This window comes from Anas acuta, chromosome 9 (genome assembly GCF_963932015.1).
Source record: "Anas acuta chromosome 9, bAnaAcu1.1, whole genome shotgun sequence".
NCBI lineage: Eukaryota > Metazoa > Chordata > Aves > Anseriformes > Anatidae > Anas > Anas acuta.
In genome coordinates this window covers 19,121,507-19,145,420 of record NC_088987.1, presented here as the reverse complement: position 1 = coordinate 19,145,420, position 23,914 = coordinate 19,121,507, and the positions used below count along the sequence as shown (strand labels likewise).

The window sequence follows — 23,914 nt, the reverse complement described above, 5'->3', positions numbered from 1 at the left end:
ACTCTGACCAAGGTAAGAGGCTGTTTTCCATTCCGGTATTGAGACATTACCGTGCTTGGGAGGCAATGTCTGGTGGGGATGCTAGGTGTAGAGACAAGAGTTTGACCACACACAAATTACTTTGGTTTCATCTGGACTCACTGGTAAGCAAGTCAAAAAGCACCTCTCCCAAGTTTGTCATTTGGTTTAAGTAAATAGCATCACATCCCGTTGGGCCAAGCAAAGGGAGCAATTGAGGATCTAGAACATTCAGCACAAGCTTTCTATTTGTCAGCTGTTCCTGCCTTTAAGTAAACTGATTAGTTTTATGTTTTTATGGTTTTACTGCACATCAATTACATCGAGTGTTTGATTTTTTTTAAATAAGTGCAAGATCAGCATCAAACTAGATACTAAAATCATTAAAACAACAAAAAAAAATTAGATAAAATTGAGTTAAGAATGAAAAAGAGCATTTACATTATCATTTTAGTTTGGCTCAAGTGCACTTTTCAAGCAAAACTGTCGTCCCAGCCTGCCATGCCTTGTTCACGCTGCGGAGCAATTGCAGAGTACCTGAACTGGATTCTTGACAAATGGCATTAAAACAGAGGACGTGGTCCTTTGATGGGTGACCACACCTTGTACACTCCAGCTCTTAATGGTTGTTCAGTCCATAGGACTGGGTCAGGGTAAAACTAAAGACCAAGCTATTCATGGACTATGTATCGTGAACAAGTGGACAGAGGTTTCTCAGCAGCACAACTTTGTTTGTTAGACCTCCTCCTATTGCACAGCATTCCTTGCTACTGTATGTAAAACTCAAATGTGTTTTACAGGTATGTAATTGATTTCACATGTCTCTCTGAAAATCAGCACCAATCTGGTAAGTGTTGTGCATTTTTCTTGAAATCAAATAATTTAAAAACCTGAAAGTAGACAACTAGGAAGTGTAGGCATTTTTGCTATTCTAGGATCATTGTTGGAACTGTCCATAGACCTCTTTCCCCCATTTTCCTTGCCTGAGGAATTATTTCTGGGGGTGTCATGCAGAAAGTCCTACTTCTTGGATGTTGAGTTTGCACTTACATTTTTCTCCTTACATGCACAATAACAGTTGTGCATGTTTTTGACCCTTGCTGTACAAGGTGCTGTCAAATATTGGTCTGATTTGTTTAATTGGTTTTGTATCTTTGCTCTGGCACAGGGATTTAGTAATCACATGGTGACAAGCATTTCTGCATTCTGTATAACTTAAATACCTTCCTAGCACCTGGACAGTTTAAATGTGTACATATAAAGTTCACATTCTGCAAACCTTCAAGTGATTAAAACTTAATTTCCAAATGTTTGCAGGAGTTAAATAAAGTCAACCTGAATTAAATTTTCAGTCCAAATGAATAATGGTAAAAGAATTTTTCTAGTACTTATCCAGCTTTGCCCATTTTGCCTTAGTGAACCTCAGCAGGTTAGCATATAGGCAAGAACTCTGCTATCAATTTATTGTATATATTTTATGTCCTACATAAACATAAAGGGATTTGGTGTGCATTTGCAGAAGAAATTAATCTATTGGGGAAAAGAAAGGAAAGGAAAGGAAAGGAAAGGAAAGGAAAGGAAAGGAAAGGAAAGGAAAGGAAAGGAAAGGAAAGGAAAGGAAAGGAAAGGAAAAAGTTAAATTAATTATGAAAAGGCATTATAAAAAAAAAAAAAAAAATCCAAGCTTGCAATAACTTGACCAGTACCATAGCCTTTGTTTAAGAAATTATATGCAAGTCACTGTTTTGTTCCTATCTGTATCTGGTCATACAAATTACTCTTTGACAGAGAGCTGATATCTCACCAAAAACCATTATAAAAACATAATTACTACTTCTGCATCATTAATCTGAAAGCAATATGTTTCTGCATAAATGGAAGTGAGTTAGGAAGATCTGCCAGTCCACGGTATCTCAGATGTACAATAAAACTGTTAATTAACAGAACTGAGACCTTTGCGAGGCCTACATAGTGGTGTAATCTCCATAAAAAATAAAAAGCAAGAACTGGGGACAGGTTGTAATTCTGGACATGCTACCACTTCTCTGGGAATTCTTTGAGCACGAGGTATCCTACAGCATTTTCCTGAGATAGCTGTAGCTATCAGTTTCCTGCTCTTTTCACTTCTCATTCAGGTTAACCTGAAATGGGAAGAACTCCTTGCCCCATTTGTTGTCACTCAGATGCTCAGTTTTCAAGCAATGTGCTCATGACTGAATGGTTTCCAAGGAAGACTAAATGCATATTTTTCCCCCATTCTTTTTTTTTTTTTTTCCTTTTAAAAAACATTTCTATTATCCAGTATCTCCACAGTATTTATTGAGCAAGTTATGTATAAATGTGGGTTTGTGATTAGTCTTGAATGTGCCCCAATTGCTGACTTGTACATACAGCATCCTTTGATGGCATTGCGCGGTTCTGTGTTTTTCAGATTAACAAACACCCTAAAAAGGCATCTGATGAAGTAGCGCAGGTTAACAAATCAACTATCCAAAATGACAAATCGGACAGGAATGAGAGGAAAATTTAGGAAAACTGAAGCCAAGGAAAAACAGAGGTGAAAGTTCTGCAACATTTTCCAGATCAAAGACATCTTTATATGTGAAAGAGCTGTAAAATTTGACCCTGAAGAGAGTAATAGTACACTAAGTTTAGAAAATAGCTGAGAAGATGTAATATCGAATGTTGCCAGAGTCTTCAAAACATTTGTTCTGTGGAAAAGGTGCTGTGCTGCTTTCTCTGCTAAATTATTGTCTATAAACACATCAGCTGTATTGCTTGTAGATCCTTGGGGATGGTAATCTTGGGCACAAGTTAGAAGGAAAACTATCCAAAGATGCTCAGATCTCATGCACCCATTGTTACCAGGTATGTGAGAGCTCTAATCGAGCAATAGGGGAATTCCTACTGAAGAAACTTGAGCTGATCTCAGAATTAAGGGGAGTTGGGGCAGGGAAGCGATGCTGATTCCCCACGGCAGAGCACACACTGCTTCATCTCATGTGTACCAGGAAGGGGAAATTGGTTTGAATTCGCTGGGCAATCACACAAGAAACACAAGTGAGACTCGCTAGATTATGCAAAAAATAGTGACAGCATTCACGTTAGAAATTCTGTTTTGCAAAACTAAGCATTGCTCATTTAAGGCTTCTGAGGAAAAACTGCTTTTTTGATTTTAATGAGAACTATATTTAATTTTTAGACTTTAAATTCTCACAGCACCTCAGAGTAGGATGAGCAGGACAGAAAACTGAATGGTACAGTCCCCCCAAAAGTGATAATCCTGTTTTTGCCCTCCAGTTACTAATATATAAACTATATTTTATCCCATATTATTAATTACTGTCCTTACAAAGAGCTCTATTGTAACAAAACCATTTAATCTGTAGCAATAATTTATTACAGCACTATGAGTAGTTAAAAAAGAAAGAGTTCATTTCAGACAGAAAGAATCAACTACCACTGGTTTTCTTGAGCTTTGCCTTAAAACCTAGTGTCCAAAGGCTTGGAGTAAAACTTTTGGTGAGTCCAACTGGGCCAAGAAATCAAATCCCTAATCCAGTTTGAATTAAGTCACGTATGTGAAATACAGAATAATAAAGTTTAAAACTTGGTTCTCAAGACCACTTTTATTTTTTATTGAACTCATTCCGTATATTAACAGCAATACTTGGAGCTCTCACTGGACAAATTGGTGACTTGGCCTTCTGTAAGAAGTTTTGCCATGAATCATTTGTAACCAGGTACTTTGGGGTGCAAAGACACAGACTGAAAAGCTGTGCTCTTCAGTTCAAGTGCAGAGTGAGCAGGGGATCTCAGTGTTCTCAGCTACAGTCCTAATTAAAATATGTTCAGGAAATGAGCTCAGGCGCTGGCCAGCTGGTCAGCTGGTCAGCTGGTCAGCCATTTGCTTGACCACTTGCTTGCTCCCTGGCCCCTTGCTGGCTGGTGCCAAGTTACAGTTCCCCAAGCTGTGAGGGCACAGTCCCAGGACTACCTTGTGCCAGGGATTGTTCTCAATAGCCGGTAGGGACAACAGCTACAGGTGGAGCAGAGGAGATGTAGAGCCAGCTGCACTGTGGAAGGAATACGGGTATTTCAGATGTAATCACGGGATTTTGATTTTATTTTAATTTTTTTAATCCAGAGAGATCTTGGCTACTTGCTATTCTGTAACAAAAGATAATAATATATACAGCTGTTTTCTGGCTTACACCATATTAAGAGGTTTTTCTTTTTCTGTGTTTAATCTGATCTGATACTTCCTCTGAGTTTAAGCCTTTACTAATTTGCTCAGTGTTCACTATGCTTACTGCAGCTAACGAATTGCTTTGCTCTATTTTCCTTTTATCTGTTGCTTGCAGTGCTTTTGTTCCTTGTTCAACTGCTTGGGCTGTACATGGTATGTTCTTTTAAAGATATTCAAATCACCAAATATGAATGTTTTTCAAAGCTATTTACTGTATATGTAACAAGTTAATTATTTCAAGACACAAAAATTCACAATTTTGGCAGAAGAAAGGACGATTTAGAAAAATAATATATGAAATGTAGATGTACATTATTGAGAGGAAGAAGCGTAGGCATATCAGCACATGGGCTGCTAAAGGGGTTGGTAGTGTTGGGATGCATTTAGAAAAGAAAGTCCCATTCAAGTTGATTACTTTTTCTCCTTTGAACAATCTTTACATTAAAGTCAAAATATTGCCTACATTATAAGTCACGGATCAATCAGAAGAAAGAAAAAAAAAAGAGATAAGAGATCAAATGAACAAAAACTATTTTGAAAGAGAAGGGGGAGACATGAATTGCCTTCACAAAATTCTAACAAAATCAGTGAACAGTCTCAAAAATCAATGATCACACTACAGTCAAGGTAAAAAGGCACATACAGACTGGAGACACATTTCTATCAGCAAGGCCCACTAATACAATGCTAATGAGGAACTTTTGTACCTAATTGTTTAAAGTAAAATACATGTAAGCTATGCATTCAAAGATGGAGAAATCTTACAAGAAAATCCTCATCACATTCTTGCCCTTACAGCCTGCCTCCATAAACTCTTTAGGGATGCAGGAGAATCTGAACCACATTGTTTATTAATTATACTACGGTATTTTCTACAGAAAGATTTCAAAACATCTTGTCATTTAATTAAGTCTCACAGTAACTGTCTCTCCAGAAATGTATTAATAACTTTTACAGAAGATTTTTTTAATAATAACAGGTTTCAGTGCCCTGAGCATTATCACACAGCACACTCACCATGGAACAGAAAAACTGTTCCCAGGGGGAAGAGGAGCAGGAGGGCAGGAGAGCCACCCCACACTGCCCTTTTTTTTTTTTTTTTTTTTTCCTTTTTTTATGGAAAAAGCTACCAGAATGTCTAGAGAACTGAAAAATATGTTTTGCACAGACCAAGTAGAAAGTTCAATCTATTAATTTTGTCAAAACACATCAAGTAAATCTGGAATCAGTTAGATAGAATCAAGATAAGTAAATTCCCAAGCCATTTAATTTAGCAGACAAAAATCATGAAAAAGTGCCAGAAGCTGACACTAGAAATAAGATGAATTTTGTTTTTATTGAATGAATTAGTTATTGGAGCAGATTACCAAGAAAGCTGAGGAATTCTTCAACAGACAACATCTTTAACATGAGACCAGCTGCTATACAACCAAAAAGAAACAAACAAACAACAAAAAAACAGCCTACTGGAAGCGGTGTATAGAAACAGAAGGTAAAATATTTAGCAGTTAGCTCAGCTAAATGATCATAATGATTTTTCATGACCTTAAAGACCATGAATTGCTACAAAGCATGTGAATTTTGTGCAGATGCCTCCTTATCTTGAAAATGCTAAATTGCATGGTTCTTTGCTCAGCCCTTCCTTTTTCAGAAGTAGCATACCTCACAGAAACGACATCTAAAGGAAGAGAAACTTCACATTAGGGGGAAAATTGAAATTCCTGCTCTCTGGATGATATTTTTGTTTGTCTCTAAAATTAGTCTTTTTAAGTACTTTTTCTTAATTACCTTTTCTTTTTTTCTTTGCTCTAAGTAATTAAATACATATATTCCCTTGGTCATCTTATTAGTCACACTGCTGAGCTCTGAGACTCACCCAGAAGAGTATGAATTTCTCAGTCCTCATAGCAAATCATTCCCTGCATGACCAGTGAACGGGACAGCTTTATAAATAAGTGATGGAAAAAGTGAGGGATTAGAGCTTTCAGTCAAGCCCATATGGTTTAGAGGAGAAAACTGTGATGAAAACTGTGGTATAAGAATGCCAGTTTATTACCAAAGGTCATACGCTCAAGAATTCTCACACTGGTAGGTGGATGGACAAGAACATGAATACTATGAGTAATGCTTTGTGTGTGTGTGTGTGTGTGTATGTGAAGTTGGATCAAGCCTTTAGACAGTGCATGCAACAGGTGGGAAAAACAGAAAAGAGAAAACAGAAAACAGAAAGAAAAAAGAAAAACAAAAGAGAGAGAGAGAGAGAGGGAGAGAGACCTTTACCTTACCATCAGCAAATATTTTCAAGGTAAAGAGCTGCATTTGGTAGTCTCCACAGACCCCTGGGAAGTCAAAGCTATAATCCTCCTTAGCTAATGACTCTCCTGGGTACCCAGAGAGGTAGGCAATGGCACCATGAGCACAGAAAGTAAGAATTTAGAAGAATGGGACAAAATAAAAACTGAAAAAAATAAGTGAAATATAGGTAACCACGGATCATGTTACATTTTGTTTTGCCACAGTTTCTCTGATTAAAAAGGTAAGAATAATATAAGGATTACCTAATAAAAGTTAGATTAAAGCTTCTGCTATTTTTTGCCCTCCAAATCTGCTATTCTAAAGGAGGTGAAGTGCTGATAATTAAAGAGTCATCTTATCCAAAGCTATGATGAAAAGCTATATACAGATTTCAATTTCACATTATCTTTTTCATGTGGCAGTATCAGACTTCCATGCTGTGGGGGTGTCATGAATGCATATTAATAATTCAGTCATTTTTTATTCTCTGTGTTTTAATTTTGGTTAATATGATAATCCAGAAGTCAATTTTCTTTTAAATAAAATATAGGTGTTACAAATCTAAGATGATTGCAAAGAAATATCCTAAACCAAGCTACGTACAATCATTCAAATGCTTTTTCCATTTCCTATTTCTGAACTAATCTATCTAGAAATTATCTTGAGAAGACGGAATAATTACAGTTCCAATTTCTTTGTATTCCTGTCAAATACACAGTATACAGGTGAGACTGCCCAGGAAATTAACTGTGGAAGTCTTTGCAGGTTCTAACTAATGAAACTATTCCCCTTGAGCCCTTGTGAACTTTGTTTTACGGCACAAAACCCAGTCTTCAAAGCAAGCAATTTTGTGGTTTTTCTTTCTTCAAGAAACGGTCAGAAACTTTTCAGTGTGTGGCAGCAGCAACAAAAGCAATTGATTGTTTTATCAAATAACTGGGCACAGCACAATAAATGGGTAAGGGGGTTCTCTCAGAGATGTACAGATGCACAAGTTTTTGGTAATGCATGAGCACATCATCAGAAGTACGAGTGACCTAGGCGTTTGTCATGATATATTAGTGATATCCTGAGGTACCAGGTTTATAAGGAGTAGGTGAATAAGGGTGGCCGGTGAGCTCTAAGGCCCTCTCCCTGTTTGGACTTAAACCACTCTCAGAAGCGAGCCAAAGGATACTTGCTTACTGGGTATTTCCTTCAACTTCATTCTACGCAGGAGAGAGATGCTCTTGTTTAGAGCTCAGCTCTCATACGGAGAGAACTCAGACCAACCTCATTCCCCTTAGCTGAAGGCTTACCACCACAGGTAGCCTGATGTAAGAGAGCTTTGAGGAAAATATCTTCATAACCTGTCTTTTACTGCAGGAAGAACTGGAGGATATATCAATAAGGTCTACATAAGGAGGAGCCAGAAGGCATAGATGGTCAGTTCCCGATACTCCAGAGTCACCACATTTCTTTGGTCTTACCTGGATGAAACACAGCAGGAAAATGGAAAGCTTCATTTGACTACTTGAGAAGACATTAGTAAGAGATGCAGTAATGCGATTTGAGAATAATGAAACTTATTGTCAAGGTGCATAACATATCATGACAGCTTTCATACACAGTGCTTTTATGTTTATAAAATGGCCATTGCCCCTTGGCCTGTGTGACTGTCTCAGGTGACTTTTTGCACCAAATGATATGGGGATTCAAATCAAGAGGAAATGTTCAAATGACAAAGAGGGAGAGAAGGGGGAAGAATAGTATAGTAGTAGAAGGGAGTATTGGTTGATAGTCGGCTGAATATGAGCCAGCAGTGTGCTCAGGTGGCCAAGAAGGCCAACGGCATCCTGGCTTGTATCAGAAGCAGTGTGACCAGCAGGGCTAGGGAGGTGATCGTCCCCCTGTACTCGGCTCTGGTGAGGCTGCACCTCGAGTACTGTGTTCAGTTTTGGGCCCCTCGCTACAAGAAGGACATCGAGGTGCTTGAGCGGGTCCAGAGAAGGGCGACGAAGCTGGTGAGGGGCCTGGAGAACAAGTCCTACGAGGAGTGGCTGAGGGAGCTGGGCTTGTTCAGCCTGGAGAAGAGGAGGCTCAGGGGTGACCTTATTGCTCTCTACAGATACCTTAAAGGAGGCTGTAGAGAGGTGGGGGTTGGCCTGTTCTCCCACGTGCCTGGTGACAGGACGAGGGGGAATGGGCTAAAGCTGCGCCAGGGGAGTTTTAGGTTGGATATTAGGAAGAACTTCTTTACCAAAAGGGTTGTTAGACATTGGAACAGGCTGCCCAGGGAAGTGGTGGAGTCACCATCCCTGGAGGTCTTTAAAAGACGTTTAGATGTAGAGATTAGGGATATGGGTTAGTGGAGGACTGGTTAGTGTTCGGGCAGAGGTTGGACTAGGTGATCTTGGAGGTCTCTTCCAACTTAAATGATTCTGTGATTCTACTCAGGAGAACAAATTAAAAGAAAATAAAGGCAGATCAGAATAAATCAAAACTTTTACAGAAGATTTTAAGATTTCCCTTATATTCCCCAGCCTTGTTTTTCACTTAAAAGGATATTCATCTTAAACAAATGGGGAAAAAGAAAAATGTTTAAAAGATTGCTACAAAATACAACAGCAGTGTTCTGCAGCAAGCACAATGACTATAACACCAGTCTTTGCGATAGTGCTGGGACTTTCTTCTCTGATCTTTGTATTACATCCTTAGGCAATGTTTTCTGCAATTGGCACAGGAAGATCAGAGTATTCTTCCTTCAGTGACAAAGCTGGGAATTTAGTTTCTTACTCCCTCAGCCTTTCCAGACAAGACAGCACTACATTTAATATGATCAATTCAGGAGCATCTCTGAGGTTCCATTAGCTTCAAAGGTTGCAAAACAAAGCACATAATCTGTCTACGTAATCTGTGGGCACCGACCATACACTGGATGCTATGAAGAGGTAATAACTCTCTGGTACTGCAACTTTATGGCTTCTTTTTCAATAGGACCAAGTGTACTATTCCCCTATTTTTAGGCAAAGCCAAACCTTACATCCACTTTGAGAAATGAGCAATTTTACAAAGACAAGCTTAAAGTAAATTCATGATAAGAAAAGAGCATTACCAAGCCCTGAAAGCGAATGTCATTCTCACCTAAATGTATTTTATCAGCCTAGGCCACAGCAGAGTTGATTTTTACACAAGCACACTGCAGAAGTTAAGAATCTCTAAAAATGACACTTCCTATGTGCAGGAGTCCAAGATGTTATCCCTACCTAATTCCCTGGGAGATGGGAAGAAGGCAAACCCAGAGCCCCATCCCACATGTCTGCGCCTTGGCTTACCATGAGGATAAGCACATGCTGGGGTCTCAGCCTGTGCTACAGCCCTGCTCCCAGGAGCCAAGAGCAGCCTGCCTCCATGGAGCAAAACTCAGCCCAGATCTGCAGAGGGAGGTGCCACCTTCTAGACCCCTCCAGACTAGCTAAAACCACCAGTGGAGCCTGTTAGGCAGCATTACAGCAGTGCCACAAGTGTTTCCATGCATATTTTTATGTTTTATAATTAATGTGTGTTTTCCTGACTGCTCGTTTTAAAGTTTTCTTTCAGAACACTTCACATCTAAGCTGCTAACAATCTCTTACACCACAGCCCAGTGGAAACCCACTCAAGCCCATGACTGGGCTGATCCAGAGACACTCTGATCATATAGGCAAACTCCCTGGAAATCCGTGGGGAGCTCTGTGCACAACAGGGAGAAGGAACCACACTAGAGACACACAGAAGACAAAATCTGCTGTTTTACCAACTGGTGGGCTGTTGACTGACGGTACAGGATTTCTCATTGCCTGTAACAACATCCTACAGACTCAAAGATTTACTTTCCTGAATTTCCTTTTTAATTTTGTGTTCTTCATTCTAACTACACTGACTCCTATTAAAACTACAGTAAAGGCAATCACTCCTGTAGTGGTTACTAGAAATCATTATTTGCATTCAAGCCTCTTAAGGGTCTCTAGATTCTGCTTTGTGCTATGAAACCACAGCTGCAGGGAAGAGGTAGATGTCTTGAAAAGTAAAAGTACTGAGAGACTTTTCCCTTTTCACCATAACTAATGGTTATGGTTATTTTCACCATAACTAATTCAAGGAAGACAGAAAGATGGAAAGATGCCTGAAAGAGAAAGATCTTTTTGATATCAAAGACACAGAAATGACTAATAGATATTTTGATTTCTGATAGAGATTTAACATTGATACTTTGCTCCATATGAACCCAGATATTCACACAAACGTCAGCCCTCCATGAGCACCAGGATCCATTACTTAGTGAGCAGCAGAGAGGAAGCAGGAGCCTAACCTGTTTGTCAAACAAAATAATTACCATGTTTAATTTTTTCATGGTTTATAAGAATGATAGCCGTTTCAAGCAATGTGATAAACCTGCAGGGGTGTAAATCTGATTCCAAAGAGTAAAATCCAATAGGCTGCAAGTATCAAGCTTAGGAAAAAATACTTGGATAGAAATACATATCTTCGTTTCTTTATATTAGTAGCAACATTCTTATAACTGAGAATACTGAACAGTTTCAATCATAAAACACCATTTTTTACTAGATGATCTTTAAGGTCCCTTCCAACCCAAGCCATTCTATGATTTTGCTTGTAATTCCCAAAACACCAACTAAACTTCTTGGCTTAAAGTTTTGCTGGGATTCTACTTCATACGAAGTTCCAACAAAAACTCTTCAGCCTTTAAAGAAATAAATCCAAACATTATTCTATTTTTTTCTTCATTTTAAAACTTTCTCATATCTGTACTGTTCAGCCTCTGAGCAGTTCTGTCTTGGAGCGTTTGAAAAGGGTCAGAGATGTACTTTTATTCATCTCCAATGAAATTTACTCAAGTCCATTTGAGAAACAGCCTCTGTAAAATTTCACTTTGCATGCGGGTGTTTTATACTTGTCATTAAAGCATGTAAGTGAGCTCTGAAGATTAAGCTCTGTGTACTTTAAGCAAGCTCTATCACAGCTTTTCAGGGGCTGACAAGGATTCCGCTTGCTTTGCCTGTAAGAGCAGTGCTGTGCTCGGCACGCAGCACAGAGAGCAAGGCCCCTTGACCCCTGTGCTCTCCAGTCCGCCCCTCCACTGCGGGCACAGAGGAGGAAGAGATGGAAAACCCCGAGGGGAGTGCTGGGGAGCTGGCTGGGAGCAGGGGCTGCGGGGTGGTTGTGGTGCCCAGAGAGCCCTGAGAGCAGTGATTGCTAATGGTTTGCTGGTGGAGTAGAGAAAAGAAAGATATATTGAGATACCTTGTAATTAAAGCTATACTGTAATGTGTAGGAAATGAAATGAAACCCAGGCTAACCTAATTCCAGCATGTTCAAGCTTATTAGTGTTTGACTTGGAAACTGTAGGAGTGTGATGGGCACATGTGGGAGCTTTTCTGGGAGCAAAAGGAACAAAAAAGGGCAGAATAGGAAGGAAGAAAGATATGATTGTTATTTATTAATCCTTAGAGTGGCTTGAAAGTTGCTAAGCACTGTAAAAACTCAGAATAAGTGACAATTCCTGTATACGCATTTAAACTCTAAAAACATATCACAAGCCAAGAAGTAAGAGGCACAGCGCTTAGCTCTGGCTGTGTCAGTGGCAAAGGAGTACTTTGATTTGCTTTATGGGCAATAAATAACAAAAACCCTAGAAGACACAGTAGGACTGACAAGACTGAGCAATCCTCACCAGACAGCGCACACGGCTAATGAAACACGTTGGCTCATTGCCTCCCGAGCTCCTCCACTTTACAGTGCTCTCCTGCACCTGAGCTTTCTTGGTTGAAAAAGGCAAAGGATGAAGTTATAAATCATAGGAGAAATATAATGAGTTTGGCACATCCTACATATTAATTCATGCAAAGCTCTTACAGAACTACTTAAGTGCCTAAAGAAATGAGCAAGCAGCATCTGCAAATTAATATTTCTTTTGCTGCAGAACATAACTTACATTGCCTTTCCAAAGGCAATGAGTCAGGAAGGGGCATGAGGCATGAAGGACGCGAATAATTTGGTCTCCTGCTACTCTCAGACGCAAAGGCATCTCCGAGCACAGGTCACCATTACCAACAATAGGAAGTAGAAAGCACGAGTGAGGTAATGTTTGTTGATCTTGATTCCCCCTACAAGGAAAAGAAAAAGAAGATTTTTGCAACGGTCTGAAGTGCACAGAACTGCATGCTCCCTTTCCCACTATTCATTCATGCTCCTGAAATAGCAACTAAGGTGAGTCTCCTGCTATCCTGAAAGGTAAATATACTTCCTTGTGCACTACAGCAGATAAAGAGCCATCACATTTTACTCAAGTTAACAGAAAAAAGTGTGGGTCTGCATAACAAGCTGAAAAAGTATTATACATGGCAATATAATTTTCAGTGATGTTATGTTAACAAACACCAGGCAAGCTGACAGATACATCTGTTAACAGTATAATTAGACTCGATAACTTGTATTGGTGACCCCCTCTGTTAAACAAAACAATGGGTTTTCATTCAGAGGGGCACCTTGGAAGATTAATGGTAATAATGAAGCGTGAAATATTTCCTTCCTATGGCGGTTAATCTGAGACAGAGGAAACAATCATTTCACCCAGGAGGGATAATCCTTTGAGGAAAGTTTTCAGTGAAATAACTTATTGCCATATATCATCTCACACATGTTGACAAAGAAACTCTGGGCTTAATACAATAAAGGCCAACAAGCACAAGAAATGGAATAGATACAGCATAAAACCAGGTACATGGTAACACCAGCAGGGGATAGTGGAGAAGACAAGAAATCAGTGACAGCAAGCAATAGGATTAACAGCAAAGGAGGACAGAGAGCAGAAAGTAAACAATGGGCAGATAAGATGGAAGTAAATGTTCAAACCAAGACAATGGGAAAAGAAAATGAGTATTTTGGGGTCAATTTTTGAAGCTTGCGCTGCCTCAGAGCCTGCAGCACAGTGCAGCCAGCTCCAGGACAGGGTGGCCACAGGTGTTTCTTCAGCCATCTGCGCTTTGAATGGGCTCTAACAAGTAACACAGCCACAGGCAAGTCCATATGGATGTGTGTATATATGCAGAAGAAAAAGTAATATTCAAGGAGAAAAGTATTTTTGTTGGTTTTGTTTGTTTTCAGCCAAACCTCTTCAAACAAACGCTGCTGTCCTTAGGGGAAAAAACAAAAACAAACAAACAAAAAAAACCATCATATCAACTCACTTGCAAACAGCCCATCAGAATCTTGCTACTAAACCCATGCTCCATCTTCAAAGAACACTCACAAGCCTTTCATTTTTGGCAGATAAGCCATTTGATCAATATTTTCAACATTAATCAAGGCTAAGAGCAATTTCATTTCTACTCTCTCCCTAAACTGTGTTGCGATCTACACAAGTGCATCCCTCTGTTATTGTGCTCAGGGTAAGTGGGTTTGGTTGAAGGGGACAGAAGCTTTCAGCAGTAACTAGTTCTGTTCAACCAGTAATGCTTCATATTTATCTTGCCTAAACGTCAGTACAGGAGGAAATGCTAAATTTTCTCTAGAAATATAGTTATTTAATGGAGCTTTTTTTTCTAAGTTGTTTTTTTAAATTGTAAGTGCCTTTTCATTACTTGAACTGATGACTCGTGTTGTCTTGATAATTCTTTTCTTCTGCAAGGTTTTATGTTCACAACATGCTCAGCCTGGAGCACTAATTAGAATCAGAAAACAGCTATACTCATTTTCTTTTTGCTGTCCATATTTATTTCATGAAGCTTCTTTCTCTCACCTAGCTCAGCATTGGTAACTTCCTTTAAGAAGTGTACCTAAGACAGTAACAGTGTAATGCTAGGGGGCAGCCAGCACATGTCAGAGGCCAGCGCGAGGCTGCCCTCAGCTCCACGCTGTGCCCCACACCAAGCAGGGAGCAGAGCACTCACACGCCCTGTGCCTCTCTTCTGCTTCCATACACATCGCCCCAGGCCTGGAGCCAGACTGAACAAATAAAGCCATAAAGCCTTATTTTTATTTATTTTTTTTTGTCTCCTTCACAGAAAAATTAAAAAAAAAAAAAAATAGAGAAGGAGCCATGGCTGTTTCCTTCGCTTTTGACCTGGAAAGCTGGGCGAGCAGTGGGAGAGTCACTTCACACTAATTCAGTGATACCAGGAGGAAGGCACTTCTGCAGCACAAAGAAGGGGGGCTGTCTTACAAACTGAACATTCCCAAGAGTTTTGCCTACAGCTTCTCCTTCCACAGCGTTTTATTTGCTGCAACCATATCGTACTTGTGATTAGATACTGTAGAGCTCAAAGGCAGAGCAAAGCCCAAGAGTTGAGGAAGCAGCAGAGCTGCAGTGACTTAAGCTTCCTTGGCAGCAGGTTCCAGGTATTTCTAATTGGACAGTCTCTGTAGCAAGAGAGAAATCAATTTAGCAGCTAGTTTGTTCTTTGGCCTTACTGACAATCTTAGCTAAATGTGGTTCTGGCCGTGCTGTATGAACAGCTACAGGATGTTCTCACTAGCACACTTCCTAAATTCGTGTCATAAGCAGTCAGTACTTCGTTACTGCTAAGTAAACAAATATGGAATCAACTGTAGAAAGGATCACACTGGGTATCAAACTCATTACCATATTTCCCTTCTTGAAAAAACAATGAGGCTTGACCATGGCAAGCTCTGTAGCAATCCCACAGGCTTACCTTTGTCTTTTAGAGCACCATGTTGGCTCTGTCCTTCTGCATTAGACACTTAGAACTTCACATAACTGTTTTTTTACCCTTTGTTTCTTTCTCTGATGTTACAGCATAAACAAAAATTAAAATAAAAATTGAAAAAAAGTTCCCTTTCACAAACCTCTCCAGAGTTAACAGGACCTTACTGAATGCTATCTGCTGTGCAAACACAAATCTAAGACAATTTTATAGGGCCTGTTATTTATTGGTATAGCAGCTTCTTTGTTAGGAGATGGCATTATAATTATCTGCTTTTATCATTAACACTTTGAGGCAGTGGTTAATGAAGGGGTAACAAATCACTGAAATGACCACCAGTTTAGGGCTTTCAGCACTAAGGAATATCTTTTGTATTTCGTATCCCTTGCATGCATCATATTTGCTTTAGATGTCTTCTGTTCTCTTACACACACGCACATCCATAATTGAACACATCTGATCATAATTTATTCACACAACCAATTGCCAAATCTCTGTTGTTTAGTGTTAGTGCACATTAATTAAACTTTGGAAAGTAGTGGAACAAGAGACAAAATTCTAAATATCGTAGTAATATCTTTGTTTATTTATGTCTGCTCTAAAGCATCATTGAGCAAATAAAAACCGTAGACATCTGCTTAATTTTGCCAGCCATCACAAGAGCAGGGGTGAACTGCCGGGGTCCTCAGCTAAACTAGAGAGAATGGAATCTGAAAACTTTCAGGCCAAAAACAAGAAAAATGCTCTACTTTAAATAAAAGTTGAAGTACCCAGGTTTTGCTGGCATTGTGTTGCAGATGTGCAGGCACATCTGCAAAGATATCTCACCAAATCCAAAGCAAAGCACACACAAGAGCACTGCAGACCACATTCCCCCATCCTGGGAGGTGCTGAGCTGTACCAGAATGAAAAGCATATTGTCAGCATTAAACTACTGTTCTTCAACAAGGAAAACAGCCAGCTTCTGACACCATTTACATAGAGAACCTGTCACCACATTGTGTAAGTTTCACCCCATGGATAAGCATTATTCACCCCATACAGTTAGTTTATTTATCTCACCCTCCTGCTCCCATGCTCACAAAAACATACACAGCTTGGAGTGAAATCTAGCACACACCCCTCTTTTCTTTCTTCTCTTAAAAAAAGACCATCACTTTTGGAAGGAATGAGTAACAACTGTTAAAACAAAACAAACTCCCCTTCAAATCCAGCGTGAAGCAGCAGGCCAAAAGAAGAGTGAAGCTTAAATGACCTGATCTATAACCAAGGCTAGTTAGGATTCCTTTTGAGTAAAAAATAGAGAAGAACAACTGGCAAATGTCAGCTTCATTATCATGAACTCATTTTAGCAGTGAAACAAAAATTAGCCCTTCGATCTTTTTTTAACAGACCAGACAATTCTCTACCCTCTTCCCATTTCTTTTGAATAACTATCATATTATGGGAACACCTTTTCCCATTAGTATTAAATGCACGTTTCCATCTTAATGGCTATATGCATGCTTTGCACAAACACTTGATGTTTAAATAGTTTGGACATAATGCTGTGAAATAGTGAGTAGAACAAGGAGAAGCTGAGCAAAAAGAACATTGAGTTCAGAGGTAATTACTTCTGCAATGCTTACAATTTTTCACATTCTTCTTTAGAAATACGCAGAAAATGGAACATTGCGGTAGATATAAGAAATTCTGAAACACTTTTTTTTTCCAAGTGTTAGTGCCGCTGTTTAAAGCCAAGATAGTACCTTTCAATCCAGAGTCTATAATCAATGCTACAAAGAATACTGCTGTCCTCAACCCAGTAAATCCCAATAGGGGTTTTCCAAAATAATAAGTTAGTGAGAAGTCAGACCCTAACCACTTGCAAATTACTGAAAATAAATATAATTAAATAATAAAATACTCCAGAAAAGTTAACAGAACTGTGCCATTTCATGCCAGTTTGGGCTCTAGCACAACCCAATTTGACCAAGATACTATCTGACTATCTTTCTAGCCAACAGCTTATCACTAACACGATTTTTTTTTTAAAAAGTCTCTTGGCTAAGACACATGGCCATTTCTCATCTTTTTTGTTTGTTTGTTTCCTCTCTCTCTCCTGTTTCTGGCACAGTTTTGGTCATGGGTTCTTTGACACCTTCCAGTAACCCCTTTCAGGCAGATCCTGAGACCAGGGCTTTAAGGCTGCTGTGGTCGTGGCAGTCTCTCCCAGACATCACCCAACAGTTACGGCTCTCTGGGATAGTGACTGAGTACTGCACTGCCAATCAGCCAATTATCCCTATTAGTACTATCAAATTTAATATATTACCATTTATGGAAAGACATATTGTTTTCATGTTCCCAGCATCTACAGGTAATACTCATAGGAGGGACTCTGACTGATCTCATCTCAGGATTAGTTTTCTGAATCCTTCCCCACATTCATTTGTTCCGTTTTTTGGACAGGAACAAGACAGTATAGCTCTTAATCATGCTTACCTGCCTAGGGATTTGCATTGCTTATTCACTTTTAGTGAGCCAGGACTACAAAGACATCCCCATCCTTACAGCTGATGTTTATTGCTTCCCTAGTGTCTGCAAATATAAATACGAAGCCAAGTCTTTGAAGATTAAGATCTGACATCTACCATCACTCCCCAGAATCACACAGGGATGTACCTGCTTTGTGTATCTCACGTGAGCTTCCCAGTTTACCTAGCTGTAAAGGCACGCTTCAGCTGGCTTGAACCTCCAGTAGGCAGGTTGGGTTTAGAAATTCAACTCCACACAGATGGGAAAAAAGATAGGAACTAATGTACATATTTCTGGCAGCTGACCGGTAGCAGAGAGAAGGCATTCTGCCTCATACCTCATTCAGAAAAGATCCCTTGGTGTCAGTTGCAGTCAGCCAAGGCCATCAGTCACGTTACTCATGTCCCCCAGGAGAGCAGCATGGACACTAAGCATCACGTGAGGATTTCGTCCTGCAAAGGACACAAGGATTCCATTCAGTGACAAGTTTAAGATCAGAATACATAGGATATATATAACAGCCCATAAGATACACTAAAATGTTAAATTTCACATTTGATAAAATGGAAATAATGATACTTTCTTGCTCCATAGGGATGTTATGAAGCTCAGTTTATTCTTAATAAAGTTAAATGTGATTCGCTGATGTGCCCTATCAATGCCAAGTACTATTACCTCTAAATAAAACAATCCTTCAATGTCTGTTGCCAAAGTATGATTTATAGAACAAGCCACAGTGCAAGACAAGGGACAACTCTGACAGATGTAGATCACGGCAGCCTGTAGAGCAAAGGGTGTTGCTGACACGGAGCTAGCAGCCTGCAGAAGCAGCTCATTGAGAAGCAAAAAGCAGCAATGTATCGCTTAACAGCTGTCCTAACTTTATGAGCATGCTGCTGGATGCTAATAAGTATTCCAACATCTATCTTATTGTGCACAATGATTATCTGTGCTACACCTTGAATTCTTGCTGTAAACAGATGCTTCCAACAACAAAACACTTCTCACTTTCCCTGGACTTGTAGATGCATGGATTGTGCTATTCCCCCCTCTCATGACAGCAAAGGAAGTCACAGCAGAACTCCCCAGAGTTTCTTGAAGTTTCTTTTCTTCTGGCTTTAGTTCAAGGCAACAGTAGATCACTCAGGTGATCTCCCTGAACATTCTTTTAAAAATATTATTAAAAACATGCAGGACAACATTTCCACTGTTTCTTACAAATCCAGGAAATACAAATGAGAACTGCTTGCTGGAATATATCTTATCATCCTAACACAGTCAGTTCCTTGAATATGATGCTCAAATTGCAGTATCAAGATAGTTATAGCTGATATTCTATAAGAAAACAGATCCCTGATCCATCAAATACACCTTATGACAGAAAGAGAAAGGCTCACAATGATGATACAGTATTTATAACTACTACTAGAAATGAAAAATCCACAGTAGCCTAACTCATGATGACACAGTCAGTAATAGCCCAATTTCACTGCTAAGCAGAGACACTATTAACTTGTGACCCAGTAAGTCAGCAGCTGTGAAATAATGTTTCCATTAAAAAAATGGAACATGTTGCTTATAAAATGTTTACACCCAGTTTACCAATTTGTGTAGTAATGATGCTTAAAGTATGTTTCTCCTGAATAGCTTTGAGATGCTAAATGCAAAACAAGAATTAGAGGGCTAGAAAATAGAGAGCAGATAATTGCTAACAAAAAAAGACAGTATCGGCATATTGCGCATACCCAATGAAATCCATATGGCCACGGCTATTCTCAGCTCTCTCTGTAAATTCCACTTTGTGCTTTCTTCTGAGTTTGTATGTTCATGTTTTTAATTAAATATCCTGCAACTGTTTGTGTTTCGTGGCACAAAACTAGGCCACTGGAAACTCTGGGATAAATGAAGTCAATCAGCAATTGGCAGCTGAGAGCGTTGCTGCTGCCTCCAGGAGGAAAGGCACACAGCTCCCCTGCGGGTCCCAAGGGGGCAAGCACAAGAGGGCAGCTAGGAGGCAGGGGGCATAAGAGGCAGAAGGGGGCACCTGAAGTAGCGTCACTTCTTTATGGAAACACAATAGAAATATATCCTCCAAAATTTCTGTATGCAAGATTTCTTGCATTTCAAGATTAGAGAGGCCTAGCCTGAGGGGAGTTACCCAAGCATGCTTAGCATGCTTCTGATTTAGTCGTGGGCTTCGCGGTACATTTTAAGTCATAATACACACAAGAACTCTTCTCATCTTTTCATTTATTTATTATGTTCATGTCCAGTTCCTGCTCTGGAAACCTTATTTTCCCAAATTTGCTGTTGTAGCTCCTCAGAAAGGTTTAGCTTCACTAGGAACTAAAATATCACTTGTCAAAGACTAAATAGAAAAGCCTCATTACTTTACTGTAGGAGGACAAAAACCATACATATAAATATTTGTTTTTCCTGCCAATTTTTCCCTTACTTTTTCCTTACTGAAAGAAATTAATCCTAGTGTTTTCTAATATTTCAAAAATCCAGAAGACCCAGGACTCCACCCCACCCTCAAAATAAATGAGCATCATACGATTGACTTAAGTGTTGGACTCCCCACTGTCTAAGTAAACCTTCCTATTTACTTCTGTATACTACAGAAATGTGGGGACAGGAATACAGAAATCTGTGCCTATAAAATTAAAAAAAAAAAAAAAAAAAAGGATTATAAATTGCTAACATAGAAAATACTGAGAACATGGGCCGCAGAGGAACTCCTACAGCAGAAGTTTGAAAATGAATTTGGGAAGAGCTTTACACATGCTTCATATGTAAGGCTGGATGTAACTATCACCTGACTGGGGGCACTGTACACCCACTCTGTGCTAGACAATAGGGAATGCTTAACATAGCAAAAACCCTGATGAAGAAACAAGAAAATCATATTGCCCTTTGCCCCCCCAGGAAATCTGATTCTCACTGTATGACTAACTGCAATGAACTTGGAAAAGAGAAGGAATCTGGATTAGATCTCCCCAGGGCATCTGTTTTGATAGATCTGGATGGAAACTCACGCTGATACCTGATGAGAAAGGGAAATTAGAAGCGTGCATCCTCTTGTAAACACAGGCAAAATGGAAGGTACTTGGAGTGTAAGATATAGTACTCTGAAGCCCAATAACGTGAGCAAAGATAAGAACAAATTGTCCCAAGAGCAAGATTTATTAGCTGCTGTGAAAATTGCTAGCAGGACCTGAACTTCCTCAGATGAAAGAGGACTGAGAAAAGGTGTTGTTCTCCTGATCTTTGTCTGAGTTCACAGTACCGTCCGCTAATGAGTTTCAATTTGGAATTATGTGCCTGGCAACTTTTGAAGGCAAAAGCACAGATAAGTTTCAGGTAAGGAGAGTGTTATGGGTAAGGAGGATGTATAGAGGAACTTTGAGATCAGCAAAAGTCTTCCAATAAATTCTAGATTTATAAGACTGAAAAACACTTTTTGGCATGACATCTGATGGACAGTGATAATAGAGCAGAAAATCCACCCCACTCCGTCCTCCCCTGTATTTCCTAAAGAAGCTTCTCACCTAGTATGGCTTCTTGGCCTCAAAAGCCTTCTACAGGCACAAAGACAACCCTGAAAGCTTGACATTTGAACACTAGAACACCATTTGCTGTTCTTTAGGCCCTTGGATCCTACATGCACATGTACGAAAACAAGCATTACTCACTATAATGTCATATACATTGCATACAGAAGAAATCCTATTAAGACACTGCCTAGAGTTTAGTGCGTTAATAGCTCAGTGCTACAAGATGGAAAGCTTGTGAGGGTAATTTGTAGGAAATGGCCACATGCCAAACTGCTGTGCAACACGTGACTAATGTCTTTGCTGATATCCCCATTTCTCTGCCAGTTTCCTGCAGCAAATCCCGCAGCAAACTGGCAGCTCCACTCAAGTGAATGAGGCTGAGATCATTGAGATCTGCTGGGAATCTGCCTCTTCTCAGCTCTGTGTTCTCTGGGCTGCCACTCACATCTAAAACCTGCTGGCTGAGAACTGAGGTAGCACCGATCCATGTATGAATACAGCCAGTCCAATTTCTCTTTCTGCCCCCTAGCCCCAGGGTACAGGAATATTTCAAAACAGAGTACCCTTGAGTTTTGTTCAAGCCAAAGAAATTATGTTTCTATACAGCATCACATACAGCACCAGAAGGGACTATTTCTTCTTGGAGTAAGAACTTGAGGTGTCAGTATCACAAGGTCTTGATTAAGACACAGACAGAGGAAACAGGCCTGAGCAGAGGAATTTAGCTGGGGAAGATTTCTATATCTACAGTTACACAGCAGCTTCATGGCAAAGCTCAAAGCCACACACAGGCACTCTGAGGGAGGGTCCAGCCTGCTGCTCAAACCTCCTGGAGCCACATTCCCCTCTGGTCAATCCCTGAGGCAGCCAGGAGCAAAATCTCAGTACTCAACTAGCAAGACTCTCACTTCCTGAGACCTTTCTGCTATATGAAACTGAGAAGTTTCTATCTTTTAGCCACTGAACATCTGTTTAAAGACCACGCTAAACAAGAAATATTTCAGAGGAAGATGAAAGGATGGAATGAGCAGCTCATCCTAGCAGCACTAATGCAATTCAGAAGGTGCAAGAGCAGCTAAAAGTACTTCAGAATTATGACAATAAGGATGAAACTGTGATGAAGATAAGTTTCCATCCTACTTCATGAAGCATAATTCCTTATTTATCTTGTTTATGTGTGGTAACATCTAAAGAGAAAGCATTGATGTTATTGCTTTTATAGCATGTGAAGTGTATTCCAAGTACATGAGCTGTGCAACACTTGGTAGGAGAACTTGAGAAAATCAGAAGGCTAAACCATAAAGTATGATAAAAGTATGGCTTTTGCATAGATATAAAAATGTTTGCCACCATTTTCAGGTGCAGGAAGTTCTGTAGCTAGAATTCAAAAAAGGTCAGTCCCAGCTTTGAGAAACTACTTTATAAAACCCTTCATAAAAAATTAACCTTACCATAAAATGATATTACAGCTATTGCATTAGTTACAACCGTAGATCTCGGTAGAACTAGAGAACCCAGACCATCTGCTCAAAGTGCCAAGGAGACAACCACTTTACTTCAGCAAACAAATAAAGACATACCATAAAGACAGCCCCACTACAATTCAGTAGATTTGCTATTAAAAAGTGAAGCCTGTTAGTTTTGCAAGCACCTGGCTTCTGCAGCTTTATGAATTAAATGAGGGAGATAACAGTATTTACTGATGAATCCTCACCACTGATTTATTTGTTTGTTCTTCTTGATATTTATTAACATGATTACCTCTGAAGGGAGAGAAAAAAGAGTATTTATTTTTTATCTAAACATTTTACATGGGCTTGTGCCAACTTTAACAGTTGCCAGCTGTAAAACAGCTGAATATTTACTGCAGGCTCCAGCAGCAGCAGCCCCAGCTTATGGAGACAGCCCCTGGCAAGCTGTTGGAGCTTCGCCTTGAATGGGCCTTAGCTAGATTGCAATGGCATAAAATCATACCTTCCATGCACAACAACCTGATTTTATTTATTTTTTCTATTTTAGCTTATTTTACCTAAATGCAGCATTTCAAGTTCTTCTATTGAATTTTTACAAAGATCAGAGAGAAGCATATAAAACATCAATCTGAAAGATTAAGAAAATACACTCTGTTTCTATGGTTATTTTAAATCAGTTTTATGTGGGCTTTGACAGGGGTCTATTAAATCAAAAGCCAAAGATTGAAGTGGCAGTTCCAGTAGAACTGAAAGAATGCTAAAATAATGGTGGTCAAAGAAAGGGTCAAAGCCGATGTTATAAAGAAAAAGTTGTTCTTAAAGCAATATGATTCTTAATCCGCTGGGTATTCTCGATGGAGAAAGATGCAAATGAAAGGCTCTAGACTAAGGCAGAATCATTGAGAAGCTTTCCCTGGTCTCAGTGCCTCTACCTAGCCCCACAACACACTCGTATAGCCTCAGCAAAGAGTTCTCACTAGAAGTTGCCTTACGCACCACTACATGTGGTTTCAGCAAGAGGTTAACGTTCATCTCCAGGGAAGCTCTGCCCTTCCCTTCAAATTGCACTCTTACGAGCAGAGCATGAGTAAGAACATAGAA

The 23,914-nt window shown here is 39.6% G+C and overlaps 1 long non-coding RNA gene across 2 annotated transcripts in view; it reads right to left on the bottom strand.

The window, feature by feature from the left end:
• Positions 1-3,615: 3,615 nt before the first annotated feature.
• Positions 3,616-23,914, bottom strand: part of LOC137861279 (uncharacterized) — a 36,583-nt gene continuing 16,284 nt past the window's right edge. For both annotated transcript variants that reach the window (XR_011099513.1, XR_011099512.1), the window contains exons 2-3: positions 18,122-18,236; positions 3,616-4,094 (exon numbers count right to left, since the gene is read on the bottom strand). This is a non-coding gene — a long non-coding RNA (uncharacterized lncRNA). The remainder of the gene's footprint in view (positions 4,095-18,121; positions 18,237-23,914) is intronic.